At 34.0% G+C, this 18615-nt stretch overlaps 1 protein-coding gene across 2 annotated transcripts in view; it reads right to left on the bottom strand.

Annotated features, from left to right (window-relative positions):
• LOC119071041 (ras-related protein Rap1) overlaps positions 1-18120 on the bottom strand; it is a 32800-nt gene extending 14680 nt beyond the window's left edge. The window contains exons 1-3 of one of the 2 annotated variants that reach the window (XM_037175642.1): positions 17960-18120; positions 17535-17787; positions 17298-17472 (exon numbers count right to left, since the gene is read on the bottom strand). The gene's annotated coding sequence lies outside the window, so the exon portion shown is untranslated. The remainder of the gene's footprint in view (positions 1-17297; positions 17473-17534; positions 17788-17959) is intronic. The other variant, XM_037175641.1, reaches the window with a different exon arrangement.
• Between the last annotated feature and the right edge of the window lie 495 nt (positions 18121-18615).

Genomic DNA, 18615 nt, shown 5'->3' with positions numbered 1-18615 from the left:
TCTTCCATTCATGGATGATTTTCATAAGAAAATGTGGAGAAACGATAACAAATCACTAAGCCGAAAACAAAATGCAGAGAGTAATAAAAATAGGTTTTCGTTTCTCGTCCTAAAAAGGATATTATTCTTGGGTTGCTGTCGGGTGGCTGTGTGCGTGTGTGTCCGGCACGGTATTATTATCCTTAGCTTACAGAAAAAGAAAATCACGGTCTGCGAAAAATCATCTCCTTCGTGTACGCACTCAGAAAATGTATTGGATAAGAATGGATGGGTAAGGGAAAATATATTTTTATTATCACGAAATGAGTAATGGGCGGATGGGGCGTAGAAGGGTAAAAATGTATAATATTGAATTGGCTTGACGTGTACATAACGTTGTTTAGGCGAAAATTAATGTAATTGTATATTACATTGCTGTGTGTTATTAGAGATGCTTTCAAATTATTGTTGTGGTGTAAGTAATTCGCTTGTTCATTCATTAAGTTGAATTCTGAATTATAAATTAATTTAAAATGCCAGCAGCGCGCAAGGAAATGGAATCCTTTTGAGAAATAAATTGTAACGGCATTACTTTACAAAAAGCATTCCGAATAGGTATACTCTAAAGGCATTTGTAATTTGCATTTAAAATAGGTTTACACTTAAAATAGACTCATTAATTATTGACAATTTTTCGGCAATTGTTGAAAATGAAGCAAGCACGGTAAAGCGGGTATTATGTACGGTGCACATAATATAGGGTTTCTTTTGAAGCTTGCAGAAATTGCGAATGAAATGAATGCATCGTCGCACTTAAGCTGATGTCTACATTACTCGTTTCCTTGTTCTTTAGTAAAGGCATTTTCGGAAACAAAGAAACCAATTCTTGTGGCATCACATCCCTGAATGAAATGAAGGTATAATTTTTCAGCCTATACCAGGGGCGCCAACTTCCCGTACATTCATAAATATATTAGTGAGCTCCTCTGGTTAAGAGGGAAACTTTTTTTATGAAGTAATACATATAGAAACAGGTGTGGTACAGCTAGGCTTAGTCTTTGAATATTTCAGGCGAGCTGGTAGTAATTACACATGTTTACTTGAGTAGTTTTTATCTGACTTTCAAGATTTTTACTTGAGTCAACAAGTGTCGATTTGTCCATTTAACATAACAACCGGATTTAAAAATGTTAAGAGGTTCCGAGTCTTCAGTTTTGATACAAACCAAATACTATGTCGCCATCTCGTTTCATTCGAATGAAACGCTTGTGATTATTCTTAATAATATTATGGGTTATCCTATGACAATAAAAATTCGAACATTTGTTTTGTGGCTCCCAGTTCCATCTATGTATTTCGAAGTTTAAAACTTTGCGCGGATAGTTTCGAATAATAAGCCATTGAAAGGAATTTAAAAAATTATTAGATTAATTACAATGCGTTCAATCTATATAACAATGCTAGTTAGATTATTACGAAAATGAATAGGTATTTCGAGCCTCACTTTATATACGGGACAACTGACTAAAATAAAATTGGTAACATGGCCTTCATGGATTGATTAATATATCCATGCTAAAGAACAATTTAGCAATTTTGGATAATTATGGACTTAAGATGGTTAGACCACGCTAACCTCTGTCCGTGACTGTATCCGGAGGTCGAAACAGCATTATATCTCCACTCTCGCTTCACGCGATCCATGGGAAAGGGAAGAGTAACTATGCTCTTTACTCTGTTTGTTTGGCTTGGTTTATTCGTTTTAACTTAATTTTTGCTGCATGTTAGATAACACCACCTCTGGAATTAGTATGTTTTCCAGGTAAAATAAAGTTCTGTATCTTCGGAATATTGTAGTAATGTTAGTTACGAACGAAGAATCGGTAACATGGCCTTCATGCAAGTGAATAGGGAAGAAGAAAATAGTTGATTGCAAGTAGACTAATGCGAGTTCATTCTCTGAACCTCGCCCAATATATGGTTCAGATCAACAATATATGCGGACCGGAAATTGTAAACGAGGAATATTCTGTGTCGTGCTCATATGTCTTTATTGTCTTTATTAGGATTTCTAGAAATTTTAACAATTTTTACGGTTGTTTAAGCGAAAACTCGGAAGCATAAATTAATATCACCGCACATTCATCCGTCGTACGTTTGAAACATGAGATTTTATGTATTTCTTTGTTGTCATTTTCAAATTTTTATTTTTCCGTTTTTCTTCTTAAAAGTACGGTTAGTTTTCACGTTTCGAAGTTTTAATATGTCATCAAGCATTCACGAAATTTTTCGAAGTGAACAAGGACGCGGTGTCGAAATTGAAAAATGGCTGATTTTAACACAATAAACAGTTTTTAAATTTAATAGTGACGGTAAATGCTCAAATTTTAAGAATGTCGAACCAAATTTCAGTGAAAAATGTGTGCAACAACGTATTAGTGTTACTAGTTTGTGAATTTTTTAATTAAATGCATAGAAGTGTGTACCTAAAGTTTAAATTCTGTACTCTTGCAGAGGTGATTTAAATAGCAAAATTAATTGAATAGAACTCTAAAAAGTGATAATGTGAGACCACATTTCGGTAAAGTAATGCCAAATTAAGTATTTCCCCTCATCAGAATGTGTTTTCCTACTTTAGTCGTACAGATTGATGTTCCTAAATATTGCTATTTTTTCTTCAATTTTTGGTTTGTGTCTGAGCTGAACGCTCGGAGCCTCTTAAACTCTAAGGACTCAATTCAGAAAATGAAGTGGATGGGATTAAATGTAAAGATAGTTGCTACTCCTATGTATGTGGTACGAATGGAAAAACAAAACTCACGTTTTACAGTCCCTTTACTGTTAAATATTCAAATACATTTTGAAAAATTTTGTGTCAAGGGACCTGACCAGCCCAATTCTTGTGGACCAGACATGTATGTCATCCTTTTTCAGATAGCTACTATGTCATCTGTTATCGACAGCGATATCAACAGCAAGCTATGAAGTCTTTAATCTTTATATAAGAAAATGTGTTTCAGAAAAGAAGTAATAGATTTTGTCTATCAAAAAATTGATAGAATATGGAGTCTGGTCTTGGTAACAGATTGCAACCTGGTAGTTTGCTTTTTAAGAATTGCTTCCCCTCATACCGTGATCTCTTGATCATCCCGTGAATACATTCAATTAAAAAAATAAAATGAAAACCAATCCACTAAATGTTCGTTTATCAGCATAAAACGTTTGGTAGATAAAACTTTCACTCTCATAAAAATAAATTGCTTACAATTTGTATGCGAAAAGTTTACAGTAAACGATCACGAAATGAAAGTTTATTGAATTGCTCAACTATAATCGGAATAAAATGATGATAAGAAACAACGAAGTGCGTTGTAAGAAAGTATAATACGACAACTGTTCCATCCTATGTGAATCAAAGTTTAGTTTCTATCCGATATTATATTGCTCATACTATTCAGGACTCAGTCCATTTAGCCTTATCCAGTTCACTAATCCGTCTCTGCCGCATTTAAAATATTGTATTTTAAACTAGACTGCCTCGTCTATGTGAAGACTTACGAAGGTCGTATACCTTTTTAGGCAGACAAAGAAAATCCAACGTTGCTCATTTTACATTAAGTCATTTTGTCGATACCAGCAACAAAATATTTCTTCATATTTTCAATAAACTTGTGATAAGCACGTACGTCTGGAGCACGTTAGCCCCCGTTATCATCATCATGAGGAAAGGCATTTGAAAGTCGTGTGGAGTGGCAACTTTTTTTTTGTGATACATACAGGTCGGATACATGTGTATCGCTTAAAAAAATTTGACGGTCCAGCATTTTATTTTATGCGTCTACAATAGACGAACAAACATTCGTTTTAGTTTTTGCTAACGTCTTAAAGTCATATCGAAACACCCATGAATTTAACGATGAATTTAACGTACTACTATAACAATGAAAAATGGTGGATTTTGACTATATTTTCTGTACAATTTTTAATTTTGGATCAGGCAATCAACGTTCGCTCAACTGTACATTTATACAGCTGTGCTGTAAATATTACTGCTACGTTAACATAATGTACTTGTCGCGAATTTGTACAGTACATTCGTACAAAGACTACAGTTGAGCTGGACAAGATTTTTTTAGGTGTATGTTTGAGACTAGTGGACAGTACTGACGTAGAATTATAGTGTCAATCACCGTGTGCAAATTCACTCCACATGAGATATCAATGTTAATGCGTGATGCGGTGGTAATACCACACGTGAAATTAATAGCAACAATTGGATCGATGGAACTCTCTAAACATTAAACACCTCATTCAGATTGTTTCGGTATATTAGAATAGTGTGTTCAAACAAACAAACGCACGCAAACACGTTACATACAGGTTCCACACATGATTAATATCGATCTATAAAATCGAAGGTGCATTTTCGAGGTATAGTGTCGAACCATTTTTGGCTTAAAATATCATTCTGAATCGACTAAACGTATTTCCGAGAGTATGCTATTGGTGCCATACCGTAATACGTAATGGATATTTGCACATAGAACTTCAAGACTCTTTCGAGTGGTTCAAATCTTCCCCAACCTTTGAGGTTACGATTGGTCAAGTCTCTATTCTCTCCTTATTTACAAGTTTCTTGGCTCGATATTCTCGGTGTTATAGTTGAATATGAATAGGGAAGAAAAGATATGCTACCGACGACTGGATCACCTGTTATCGACAGCTGCAAAAAAAGTGCAATGAGCTGTGGTTCGAATTGTCTTATTATAGTAAAATGTATGTTACTAATGAAGTACAAGATTGTAGATCGATTCACATGGATTCGATAACTATGAATTTTATATTTGTCGTCTTTAGAAGGTTATTTTTCTTTCGTTAAAATTTGAGGTCCGTGTGGGATTACATTAGATTTTTTAGGGATTAAAATGCATATTAAAGTCTTAGTACGATTTTTTTTTCTTGGTAATAACTGTTCGAAATGAACTCCAACGAAATAAAGAACACAAAATAGATCAGTGGTAAGATTCTCGGCTGGTTTGCAACTTCCGTGTGCAACTGACAAAAAAGATTTGAAAATCTCACCTGTTTTGGATAACTCTGACTCCAGGTAATCTAGAATGACTACCCCAGATGTAGGGTCTCATAAGAAAAGTACAGCTGTGACAGTCATTGTAGATAATCTTGGAAACAAAGTTACGCAAAACAGGAGAGGGATTACGACAACAGTTCTCTTTTCTCTATTCAATCAAAACTCTACCGATAGAGAACTATTCACCATTTCACTGAAAGATGTCGCTGTAACAAAAACAATGTCAACAGAAAAATAATTAATTTCTTGCTCGACGGATTTTAGTCAAATAAAATGCCATCGTGTATCACATGATCTCAGGACTCCGGAATCAGTTTTTCAACCGGTCCTATATCGGCTTGGGTATGAAGAAACGTTTGCTGCCGTTTCATTACATCCTTTTTTAAGACTCTTATCGCCAAGCCGATATAGGACCGATTTAAAAAATAATTGCTGTTCCAGAGTCCTGAGGTCATGTGCTACACGATGGCATTTTATTTGACAAAAATCCGTCGAGCAAAAAATTAATTATTTTTCTGATGACATTGGTTTTGTTGCAGCGACATCTTTTAATGAGATAGTGAATTGTTCTCTATCGGTAGAGTTTTAATTGAAAAGAGAAAAGAGAACTGATGTCGTAATCCCTCTCCAGGTGAGACTTTCAAGCGTTTTTTGTCAGTGTAACTCTTTTTTTCTGCATGCAATTAGATCGATTAGTTCTAACGGATATTTTGTGGAGCTGACTTTTTAACTAGAACGAAAATGCCTCAATATTGCCATATTCTAGCTAAAACAAGAGAGTATACTCTCGTCAACTTTAATATAAGGGATGATGGAGTTTCCAAAACCAAACCAAACCACAATATTTTCACATTCTTTCCACCTAAATTCTCTATAATCTTCCGTTTTTGAGTGGCAAACCTGCAGGATATCTATTGAACGTGAAAAAGAATAAGAAAATCCGTCTAGAAAACTTCCGCACCAACTGTTTATGCTTTTCCTTTTAAACGTTTGCTCGAAATCCTTGCATCATGCTCAAAGAATTCTCACCGGGGTGTCACAGCTTGACTGAAAAATATGATAAGCACTAGGTAAATCATGATTCGAATGCCACATACTCCTTGAAAAAAAAATATCGCCTTTCCCGAGCCCTTCCCACTGCGACTATTTAATATAATTACGCGTTCAGCGAAAACATTCAAAATGGTTAGTAAACAAAACATTTAACATTGTCTACGTGTAAAATTGAATCGATTTTGGAAAATGTTCATGAATCATCTATACCCGGTATACCGCATACACGACACGAATAAATAACGAAATTATTTTACCTTTCATCAAGTTGTGCGTATTTGAGTAAAACGTTTACACTATTTACAATTTTGGTTGCTTATCAAATGAATGAACCCCCCACATAAACACATAGATACAATTTTTCCACTGTGCTTACCTATTTGCTGATTAATTTGTATTTTGTTTGCTTTATTAATATTGTAATTTATGTAAATTTGCATGAAAACTGTTACACTGAATATTAGATAAGGACGTCGCGCGATGGTTGATTGTGTTCAACGGAATACACACAATTTAATTAGACTTTCGGGTTAATGAAAAATGTTGTGCGAACGAACCAACAAACCATTTTCATTTTCAAAAAAAAGATAACGGGTGTGTCACTAAATCAATTAAAATCCTATTCCCCTGCAGTAAGCGTTCACACACCGATAATCTTTCGGTGAAAATGCAATACAAAATACAACGAATGATGAATGGAAAACTGAACTGGAAAATTCTATTAAATCTTTGAATAATGAACGCATTTCCAGTATTTCAAAAGGTATTTTAACAACCATTTGCGAGTGAACATGCAATTTAAATTCCATTGGGATTGAGTATTTTGATGTTATACAAATTTTTGTGTTGAAAATGTAAATAATTCTGGATATTGCATGATTGCAAACAATAAAAAATTGATATTTTTAATTAAAAAGCTCGTTAAAGGCAACGCTGTTTATTAACAGAATTGACCGAAGTTACGTTTCAATATATAGGTACTAATCAATTGTAAATTGTTTCAATTGTCTGTTGTGTTAATTATTTAATGAAAGATGCTATTTTGTAGGATGGATCCGAGGTGTGTGAACAATTAGAGCTCCGCCAAAATTAAATAAAAATTCCCCTGAAATTATGGTTAAACTGAATTCAAAATTATTTGTTTTTACTCCTCATGAATCAACAGTTTTCTAAGTTGAATTTCAAAGCTTTCAAAACTGCACAAACTTCAAGTGTTGGTTGTAACATAGCACTAGCTCCTAGCAGTAACACTGAATTAACTAACGTCAAAGTTGAATTGTATGATTGCAATTTCAGTGCTATAATGTCAGAGGAACCGAGTTTATACCGAAATGTTGGAGAATTTGGAGGTTTGCTTGTAGAAGAAAGAGGTTCATTTATGCGTTGAAATTATAAAATTATTGGAATAAATAGAATTTCAGAGACTATTTTTGGGAAAACATTTTCCCAAATTTTATAGAATTTTTCCACATTTTCCATAATTTTCCCAAAAATTATTTTCGGAAAAGTTTGGAAAAATATAGAAAAATTCGGGAAAATGCGGGAAAAATTGGAAACTATGGGAAAACGTTTTATCAAAAAAGTGATAGAAATAATACGCAACACGCAAGAGAAAGTGAACTCAACTTACTACTACTACTTTCTCGGTTTCAAGCGATCTTGTGACTTCCATATCGACTTTTATATCTAAGACCAGAGCACTACGCATACCAATAACATAGAAAATATTTGAAGACTGATGGTATCAGAATAGCCTTTGCATTTCTTTCGTTAAGACAGTAGTTATCCTTTCTTTTTGACGTTTCACATACGAGTGTTATTGCTAGGTGTGTCTGTATTAGTACCTCGAACTATCCATTTATTAAGCTTAAGTATGCTTAGAAATGTAATTTTCATAAAATACGTTGAAGAAAAATCCTGGTCCTAGACGCAATAAGTCCACATCAAGGTACGACCTCAGGCACTTTTTAGTGAGACGTGCGTAATCGCATAGTTAACCCGTTCCATTGTGCAGTGATGATACAGTTTCAAATTTGATTCCTTTGTGCATAGCTAGAGCTAGAGTTCCAAGCATTAACTTAAAAAAACGGCCTGTGATGTCATTAGACTGGAAACGTTTTTTTTATGTTAGTGCTTGGAATCTAGAGTGCTATAGTTTGGTGCTGTGTAAAATAATATCGGACTCGTAGCGCAACAAGTTCCAACCAATGGTTTTATTCATGTCCTATCGCATAATGTAATATTTCCACAGAATACGTGAGATTTTCACGTTTAATTTAAGTTTTCAAGTGAAAATAGAATGTGGCTTGTGATGTGAACATGAAACTTATATCTATACGCTAAATACATCCGACGGGAAAACCTACTGCCAACCATCACCACACCATGAAAGAGAATTTGACTGAAAATTGACGGAAAAAAAAAGTTTATGGAAAATGGATTTTATGCTCCGGCACTATGCGGGCTGCACCAATTTTAATGCTGTCGGTATAGCGAAATGCATAACTTTTAACTTTAATAAAAATCAAAATGCGAAGAGCCGCACTCGATTTTTACTTCATTTTCGACACTAAATGTCGAGCAACGTTTCGTATGGAAACTTAATAGTACATAGAGAGGGAGCCGAAGGCAAGGGCTATAATCCCTCGTGACAAAATAACAATCGCCAAACAATCAATCAAACCTGTCACATATGGCTATTCATCTGTTATCGATAACGACGACAAAAAAAAATGACATGCTCAGGGCAATATGGTGCTTTATAGAGTAAAATACATGTTAAAAAAATTGAAGTACAAGATTTTAACAGATTAAAAATACTTTGATCGATGGAAGTAATAGACCAAAATCATAATACTGGTCATATGCTTGCCGTCTGTAACAGGTTCACGGAAAACTCATATATGCACCCCAGACGAAGAAATCGGGAACAGCTTCACGATTATAGAACATTAGTTGTGTGCTGCATATTGATCTGAGGATCATACAATGCCCGCCTAATGAATATTGTTGTTGTGTGCTGGATATTATTTTTCAACGTGCAGGTCTTAGCTGTATGCCTGTTTTATAATATAAAATGACGCCATTTTTTTCAATTCAATAAACAACCTAATTTATCGTTTAATAGAAGAAATTGATTTAATTAACTTTATCAATTTTATTTGCGTTAGCAAAAAAAAACAAAAAAACTTTTTCAAATTTTTTTTTTATTTTCAATTTTATTATTATTATTTGTTATTAGCCGTAGATTTATATTTAAATTCATCATATTAAATTGCTAACAGAATTTTTTTTTGCTTACGTTTTTTCCGGTCACCCACCCAAGTACGGACCGCGACCATCGATGCTTAACCTCAGTTTCTGACTGCCAACGACTTTACCACTGCTGCTATACTGCTTGCATATAGTGACAGTCTTATTTCGAACCGTTGTTACTTTGCTTTATGCAGCACACAGGCATATTTATACCTGCATGCTGAATATTGACTAAATGAATAAAGTCGTCCGTATTTGGAATGGGTTATGCAACAACATTTAATTGAATTTATTTTCTATGAAATGTAGTACTTCTCCCCACTAAGCAATGTCAGCGGATATTATTATTTTAATTCTGAGCCTGGTTCTGAATTAGAGGTTTTTTCAATCATTCTACAAAAAAACTGTTCACATTAATAGTGAGCATCTATTACGCGAATTAATAAATTAAGATTGGCTCACCTAGTTTGTGTATATTACGTAGGTGGAAGCACGGGGTTTCGAACATTTAGTTTTTTCATGTTGCAGATATTGCAGTGTCAAATTCTGTCCAAGATGTGACATATTTGCAAGGTATTGGCCTTTTTCACAAAGTATAATCAGCGTAACCTTCGTAAAAATAATCTTGAATCTGACAAGAGCACGTGTGCCAACGTGTAAAAAACAAATGTTCAAAACCCCCTGCTGAACCGTGGCGATCCTCTTGTCAAACGGACAGTACATAAACAAATTCCATCATTTATTGCTGAATACAACCAACTATTTCTGTTAACATTTCAAAAGCCTTTAACACCGAAAATGGATTTAAAAGTTCGTTCGTCAAAATTTCTATTGAAATACATAAATGTAACATTATCATTGCATATTAATTCGGTAAAAATAGAAATAACTTTAAATGAAGGAATAAAATTAGATTTGATAATCATCTTTATGCGTATGTTCTTGAGATCTTCCTTTTATTTTATTAAAACAATAAATTTATTGTTGCATAGTCCATTCTAAATACAGACGACTTTATTCATTTAGTCAATATTCAGCATGCAGGTATAGTTCGATAGTACCATTTAGTCAATATTCGGCATGCAGGTAAAGTTAAGTAATACATCCCACAACTAATTTGAAGATATAATTCAGCACACAGCAAATATATACCTGGGAACCTCACAATATTCCTACGAGCTGAATAATATTGTTGCCGGAACTATATTTTGAAAATATTCATATTACATGTTTATTGTAATACAACACACGGGAACATTATTCAGTCTGCAGCAAATATATGCAGCACACAACAAATGTCGAATTTGCCGAATTTTCCGTGTTGAGTAAGGTAAAATGAAAATTATCGCAAGTGTCAACAATGTGCCCAGCCCATTGTGAAAAATTTCATTTTTGCAGAGTGCTGCAAGTAAACTTCCTTTACGATCAAATTATAAAGCTGAAAAAAATGTCACCAAATGAAATTGATTTTTTTCACACCAACTACGTTCTCATGAATGGAATTTTCACATTTCGAGAAATTTATGCGGCAGGTATCATCTAGTATTACGTAAACAAACCAGACCGGCTTTACTGTAAAATTGGGGATTATTTCCAGAAACCAAATCTTAAATTTCATAATCTTCTTTTCCCTTTTCTTTTCTCCTTTTTTATTAAATCTTAAATCGCCTGTTGAGTGGAGAAGTTTATGATGTTGGCATCGTAGAGGTAAGAAAAAACGGAAAGTATCTTTCGCTGGTGTATGATGTTAGAAATGTATAGCGAGTGAAACAAGTTCGTTTGTTTTGGTTTTATATTACAAAGTTGCACAAAGAGATTGTTAACATGCAAAATGTTGTGCAATAATATTAAAACAAAAATCTGACTCTTTGTTTTATGCAACATCCACTCATTGCAGGATTTTCATTTGTTTTAAACTAGATGAAACGTTGTGCAATGTGTTTGTACTAAAACCAGTTTTTATAGTCAGTCAAAGTGCATTTTAATGACACATTGTTATGGAACGAAAATACTGAAGGGAAAAAAAGTTTCGTTTTATGATTGCAGTGCTGCAAGATTATATTACCCAATCAAAACTTGAAATAAAAATGTTCTCGTTGTTGTAAATGTTATACTGTTATAAACAGAGTTTTAGTTTGCAGAGAACATTGCATTTGATACATTTCTAGTCTAGTCTAGTCTGTAACAATAGCAAAGTTGTGATATCTGATTATAATAGCTTGTGAGGAATACAGTGAGGAATGAAGTAGTTCTTTCATAGAAAACTAAATCTGCTAACGATGCGACAGCGACAATATGAATTAAACTAACATCAGATTTTAATCAAGTTTCGGGCTCTAATCTGTTAACAACAATTCTATCCAAAGAAATAATAAACTAAAAGAATTGTGCCTTTGGGAAAATATTTTCTTGAAATTTCACAATTTTAATGACATTTCTCGAGTTATCTTCAACTTGAAAGTGCTTTTCAAGAAATTTCGAGAAAATCAATATAAAAAAAAATAAAAGTGTCGATGAAGTCGGCGGACCCCGCGGAAAACAAAACGTAATGGCCTTCTGATAAAAAATTTTATATAGGGCCGGTGAGGTAATAGAGGTTTGTTTTACACGGGGTCTGCCAACTTCATAGACACTTTTATTTTCCCATACGAATTTGGACTCCCCAGCTCTGGTGTAGTAGATTTCCACTAAGCCTTATGAAAATAAGTTGCAGAGTATGAAGTACTACAACCACACAAAGTTGACTCACCACGAGTAGCCTTTTGCAAACCACGAGATCTGTTATCGATAGCGACGACAAAAAAAGTGTGATGGGCACTGCTTATTGTAATTTTGTATAGCGAATTGTGCGCTAAAACTAATGAAGTAAAAGATTTTTTATGAAACATCAGGTGATGCTTTTAACAACAGAAGTAACAGATCTAGTAATTATATCTCAAATGTCATTTACTAGGCCACACCTTTTGGGTGGTTCTGTGGTTCAGGTCCCTTGTAACAAATTGTAACAAAAATATCATCTTGCTCAAAGCAGCTCTTGTCTTATTTTGTCACAGATTGTTCACTCCTTTTATTTTATTGAAAATCAATTTTCGTACCTAGGACCGAAAGGTCCAACATGAAAAATACTATTCGTAACCACGGACTAAAAGCCTTAGCGTATTCGATTCAAGAACTCGCCTTCGGCTCGCCCTGGATGCCTCTCACACGCTAAGAAAGACTTTTAGTCCTAGGTACAAAATGTACTATTTCAGAATAGATAAATGGAACTTATTTCTACATTTTCAAACAAAAGATGTTTTAGTATATTGTCTGCAAAAAGACGCTGTAAAGACGTATTTCTTGCCCTCCTCTTGAATAAAATTAAACTCGTGTGAATACGGGCATCACTTCGCTCTGACCGTTCAAAAGAAAAATTTCGCGTCTGTCACTTTCGCATCGCTTTGTGAACGTACAGACAGTCTTTTTTAGCAAATAAATCTACTGAAAATTGGCCCTATTTGTTCATGAATAGGGTATGCAACTCGTGTGATTACAGCCCTCGCTTCACACGAGTTGATTTTTTTTCTAGCACAGACATACAAGAAATCACATAAAAGTCTTTTCGGATTAAATCACAGATTATTACCCCGGTATTTTCCGTTTTGGGAAAGCTGTCACAAATTACTCCGTATTATAAGGAGACTATTATATAGACAAATAATCTGGCTATTTTTTGGACATCTGTTGAGGAACACTCAAGTTATCAAGTAATGAACAAAGTGTGACATTCATGCATTTTCCATCATAGTAGTGAACATTGTGTGTCAAACACTTTAGAGTGTTTATCATCCGTTAGACCCATGACTTTCAGTCAAGGAAACAAAAAGTAGAGTAAATGAACTAGGTTCCAAACATGTACATTGAATTTCGTGTTGAATTTTATTCAATTTGTCACTTTGTCATTTTTTGAAATGTGACTGAGCTATGTAGAGGTACAGACTTATCAAAGAGAAGTTGTAGGTTTGAATGCCAGTACGAGTACACCGAAATTGTTTTATTTCATTCATTCACATTCGTTCAGCAATCCATACAAAATAACTTTTTTCATATCATGAATTCGAAAATCATATTGGAAGACAAGGAGCGTATCCTCTCAAAAGAGTTGACGATATTTTAATTTAAAACTAAAACGGAAAGTTTGTGCTGTTGAAAGTTTTCCTAGCTGATGTGTTTGTTATTAGTTTCTTACCTTACAATTCCGCACGAAAGATCGGTCTTTGTATTTGTTTATGACATAACTTTCCAGCGACGAGACTACTTGTTATTGGAAAACTTATTTATTGTTTACCGCTCTTGATGAATACTCTCAACGGTCGTCCAAAGAACCCATAGCTCATTACACAAATTTAATAGTTTCTGTTTTACTAATAATAATTAATTCATAAAAACTTGCCAACATAAAAGTTAACTTGCATCTAATAAATAGTTTCTCCAATTAAAATTTGATTACCACGTTAAAAGTGGCGATGTCAAACTCTATAGCCTCCGCTCTATACACTAAAACTTTCCCCATAAAACTTGTAAAATCTCTTTTTTACGCGTTACAGATGATAAAAAAAACCTTATACCGTGATTATACCCACAGTGTGGAATGAGAACTAATTCGATTTATACAACCAGTCCATTTACGTTTTTTTTTATATCATGAAATAGCTTTAACACATGGTATCAAGGACGTTTATGTGGCTATAAATGGAACTACGGATTCAGAAATCGTCAGCTGCATATAACTATGACCTTGATGGATGTAGGAAATGGTTTCATGTGCAGCAGTTATATCAATTGTCTTGCCGATGCAACAGTAAAACTAATTTTGCAACTTTACCACAGTACCGTTTTTCATTAGACAATATTGAACGGATTCGTTGTTTTATTCGGATTTACCATTATATTTAATGGAGGTACCGTTATATTTTCCCGATATTAGTGGTCGTCAGGTTAGATATTCGTCGAAATTGAGTGAAACACCGTCAGTGTCCAAAAATATTTGCAAAAGAAAATTCAATTCGGAAACCCAGAAATTTGATTGCTGCAATCTATTTTTGAGGAAGTCGGACCATGGAGCTCCCGAATGAGAAACCGTATTTTTAATGGACGCTTTTCAAGCTAATTCATTTGTGACAAATGGTCTTTGACAATGGGCTTTACCTGCTGATTATTGCAAAAATCTCGTACGGAAAACTGAGTTCAACCGGGGAAAATAGCAGCGCCTATCGGAAACGATGGAGTGCGAAAAGCTTTGGAAGAAATCCTGTTGCATACGTTGTTAAATGTTGATAGCGGGAAAAGAATGCAATATTATTCCAAGGCAGTACACAACAGTTTGAGGCTTTTTAGACGAAAGATCTGACTAGAGCCTAACAATACTTTCTCGAATGTCGAGTTTTCAGTCAAATAGATTTGTATCTTGCGAGAAAAACCCCTTGAAAAATATAAAAGTTCAGTTTTTGGAGTGTGAATGCATTTATTTGTAGTTTAGTTCCTTAATACTCGAACAGAAATAATATGAAACAAAATTCTAAGGGTGTTACACAAGACATACAGAGAACAAATAGTTGACCCTTTTCCAGACGTAAAACTTAATGAGGTAAAGTTTGGTTCTTTGACCAAATTCACGTATACGTAACACAAAATCTCGTTAAATTTGCTAAATAATTTTGTTTTTGGGTTGAGATAGCCGACAAAATTCCATTTTGTTGCCATTTCGAAATCTTTAATTCGATCGACCAATAAATTTGCAAAAGGGTCAACCAAACCTTTAAAGTCTTGTTTTGTGCCACATGCTTGTCCGTTTCCATTCATACATTCTTTTCATGGCGAAATTCGATGATAAGTTGCAGTGGTTGGACTGGGTATATATGTTATTTTTCCATGAAAAATAAAGGACGGAAATTTGAAATGGAAATTTCGAAGGAATTTATGGAAAAGTTTGTTTTTATAATTCACTTGTACAACGTTTAACGTTTCTTTTCCCCACCAATTGGTAGATTGGAATGCTGAACATGAAACATGGTTTTGTGTTACATTTTTTGAATTGTAAGTAGCGATTGCATGTTAAATGTCGAGATTGTATGGACTACATTTTTGTTGACTGGTTTAAAAAAAAATCGGAAAATAGTAAAGATATTGTCGTTAATCACGAGGCTAATCATCAAATCTGTTAAATCTTTTATTAAGAGATTAGCTACCGTATCAAACACTATACAAAATCTCCTACTTCACACATTTTAACATTTACTTTTTTCCAATAAAAGGCACCACAAACCTGAGGTCATGGTTTATTTTACATTGTCAATAACAGATGATGATTTACAATACCAATCTGTATCGATCTTTATATTTCTTCTAGTCTCTTCTCTAACTTGGTACATCATCTATGAACAAGATATTTTTCGACACATCTTTCGAATTCCGAAAATTTTCATGAAACTGTTGAGTTTCATTGTCATTTCACTGTCAATTGGTGACAATTTTTATACTTTTATACTGGAAAAAATTGTTGTCTTCTTGGCTTCATTTTAGAACTCACGGGTTGAACCTTAGAGCCAGAGAAATGGTAAATTGGTACGGTGACCCGTAGCGAGATAGAGCGAACAATCAATGACAGCTTGTACATATGATAGAGAATAGATGCAATTTTATATTCAATTCTTTCGCGTTCTCTCCAATAGGTGCCAGCTGTAATTCACTTGTTCTATCTACACACAGTTAAGTCATGCCAACTTATCATTTCTCTGCTTCAGAGAGATTATAACAGAAGCCGATACATTTGTTATCAACTCTCTGCTCTGCTTAGAGTCTTTTAACCGCTCGCAGATTATTCATTACTTTTACATAAATGTGATGGCCACAGGGCTTTTCGATTTTTGTGTGAATGAAGGACTTTTTCTTCATAAAACGCCGAAGAGCTTTTTCGAGCCAGGGTGGCACTGCCTATTACTCAGGACTGTTTTTTTTGTGCTTTAAGTTCCACAATTTAGAAAAACTTTGCGCAACCTTGGCATTTTATCTAATAGTATGCTCTTAGAGTTCTAGAAGAAGTTCCATCCGAGAATATTAAATACTTATTTGCATTATAAACCATCCAAATTTTTTGAAAAGGGAAAAAGTTCAATTTCCTATTCAAAAAACAGAGTAAATTGAATTGTGCAAATTATGTGTACCGAGAATGTTCAAATAAAAAACTTCAATGGACTTTCTTTCCAACTTTCTCCCCCTCACAATGGAAACATTGCCTTTGCTGCATAACATAATTTTTGTTAGAAAAAACAGGGATATCGGTCATGAATCTTTGGTTGATTAAAGTTCCGTATCTAAATTGTTCATTACGCTGTGTAACTTTATATATACAACAATTATACGTGACCCCTTTTGTCCAAATTAATTGTTTGACCGAAAAACTCTCCAACTCTCCGATGGATTGTCTATCCCATACTTAAAATTGTCTCATAATTCGACTTAATGATCAAAGTTTTCGAAAGAATATTTATTCCTGCAAACTGGTCCCGAAGAAGCGCAATAAATCGACAAATGTGTATAAATGTACAGCAACGAACAGTTATCTGTGTTGTAATATAACATTTTTTAGATGAATATAATTGTTCGTCTGTTTGTTGAACGGATAAAATAATAAAGAAAGAAAATATATTGAAGAAACTTTGCGGATACTTTGTGTGTTATCCTGCTTTTATTGTACAAGAACTCCGTACAGCACGTAACCAATTCGCATCGCACAATTTTTTTTTTAAATATATAAATCTCGCCTCCAAAATAGATTTACATTCAGCTAAACAATCAAAATAACATTTCCACATTTTATTTGTTTTGCTTTCCTTTTCGTATTTACATACTTTATATTCATAATTCTTGGGGATATATATACCTACGTGTTGAATATGGAATGAGCTAATAATCCAATTGTGTTTTTATTCTGTGTCGTCTTTCGTATCTAGTCTGATGTTGTTTGGCGACTAATAAAATTTCCAAATTGATTTAATATTATATTTTGTACACTTTACACACGGTCACATAAAATTTCTCACACGTTCGTCAACATTCTAAAAATAAATTTGCTTTATGGAAAGGATTTTCTTTTAATTAAAAATTGAACACCAATCACCATAATCGAATAAAAAATGGGAAAGAAGATACAATTTCATAATTTTTCCATTTTTTTTTGCTCTCTTCTTTTTCTATTATGTTCCACTGGCAAAAAGATGTACAATATTGTATCTCGACGAGCGCCCGGGGAAAACTGTTGAAGCCTTAAATTCAATGCCACAGCAAGTTGTTGTATTACCGAACGGAGTATACTTTTTCATATGTTTTCTCCAATCATGCGTACTGTTTATTCGTTGTGTATATATTTAATGCTGTATAGGGGGGTATAACAGGCAGCATGTAAGTTCGTTAGAATATATACGAAGCGAAGCAGCAACACAAAAAACGTGTATACCATTTTGATGTTAAGAAGAATAATATGGGGAAAAAAATGCTCCCAGAGTGAATGGCTACATGTGGTTGTTTCTGTTATATTATACTTACTGTAACAGCGTGTGTAAACAAATTGTGGTTTTTACTATCGCAAAAATATTTATGTTTTGCTCGTCAAAAATGTTCCTAAGGAATACCTATGCTATATTCCGTTGAGAGAGCACACTTTGGATATTGCCACGGTTAATTGTTGTTGGAAAAAGTTTTGTGGTGTTTTTTCTTACTCTGGGAAACATGAAAGAAAAAACAGTAAGTTCAAGTAGCATATAGAAGACAACTCTGTTCTCGTCTCTGTTCATGTTAAATTGTTAGAATTAAACTTGAAATTTATCACACAGAACCAACGTACTCGAAACGTGTATTCATCCGTAAATTGAAAAAGAGTTCCGTCCGACCATTAAATCTCGCTCAAGTTAATATGAGTGATAAAAGTAATGGGAAAATGAATGAACGGTAAGTGAATTGAAGAATTAACGTAGATTGAGATTTCCTGTAGTGGAGCGAACCCTACACCTAATCCTCCTCTTGGCCTTTTGTCCTTTTACAAACGACAACCGTAATAGGTACAATCAGTAAACCTACTACTTCAATTGTTTATAGAACATTACTCATCAATGGAACAAATGATGGAAATGGCTCGGCTACGCCTCGATCGGTAAATTTCACACAAGAAGTACCATTTCCATCATTTGCCTTATTGCCAAGTA

The sequence above is a fragment of the Bradysia coprophila genome (genome assembly GCF_014529535.1).
Source record: "Bradysia coprophila strain Holo2 chromosome IV unlocalized genomic scaffold, BU_Bcop_v1 contig_106, whole genome shotgun sequence".
NCBI classification, from domain to species: Eukaryota; Metazoa; Arthropoda; class Insecta; order Diptera; family Sciaridae; genus Bradysia; species Bradysia coprophila.
This window is presented reverse-complemented; position numbering and strand designations above follow the sequence as displayed.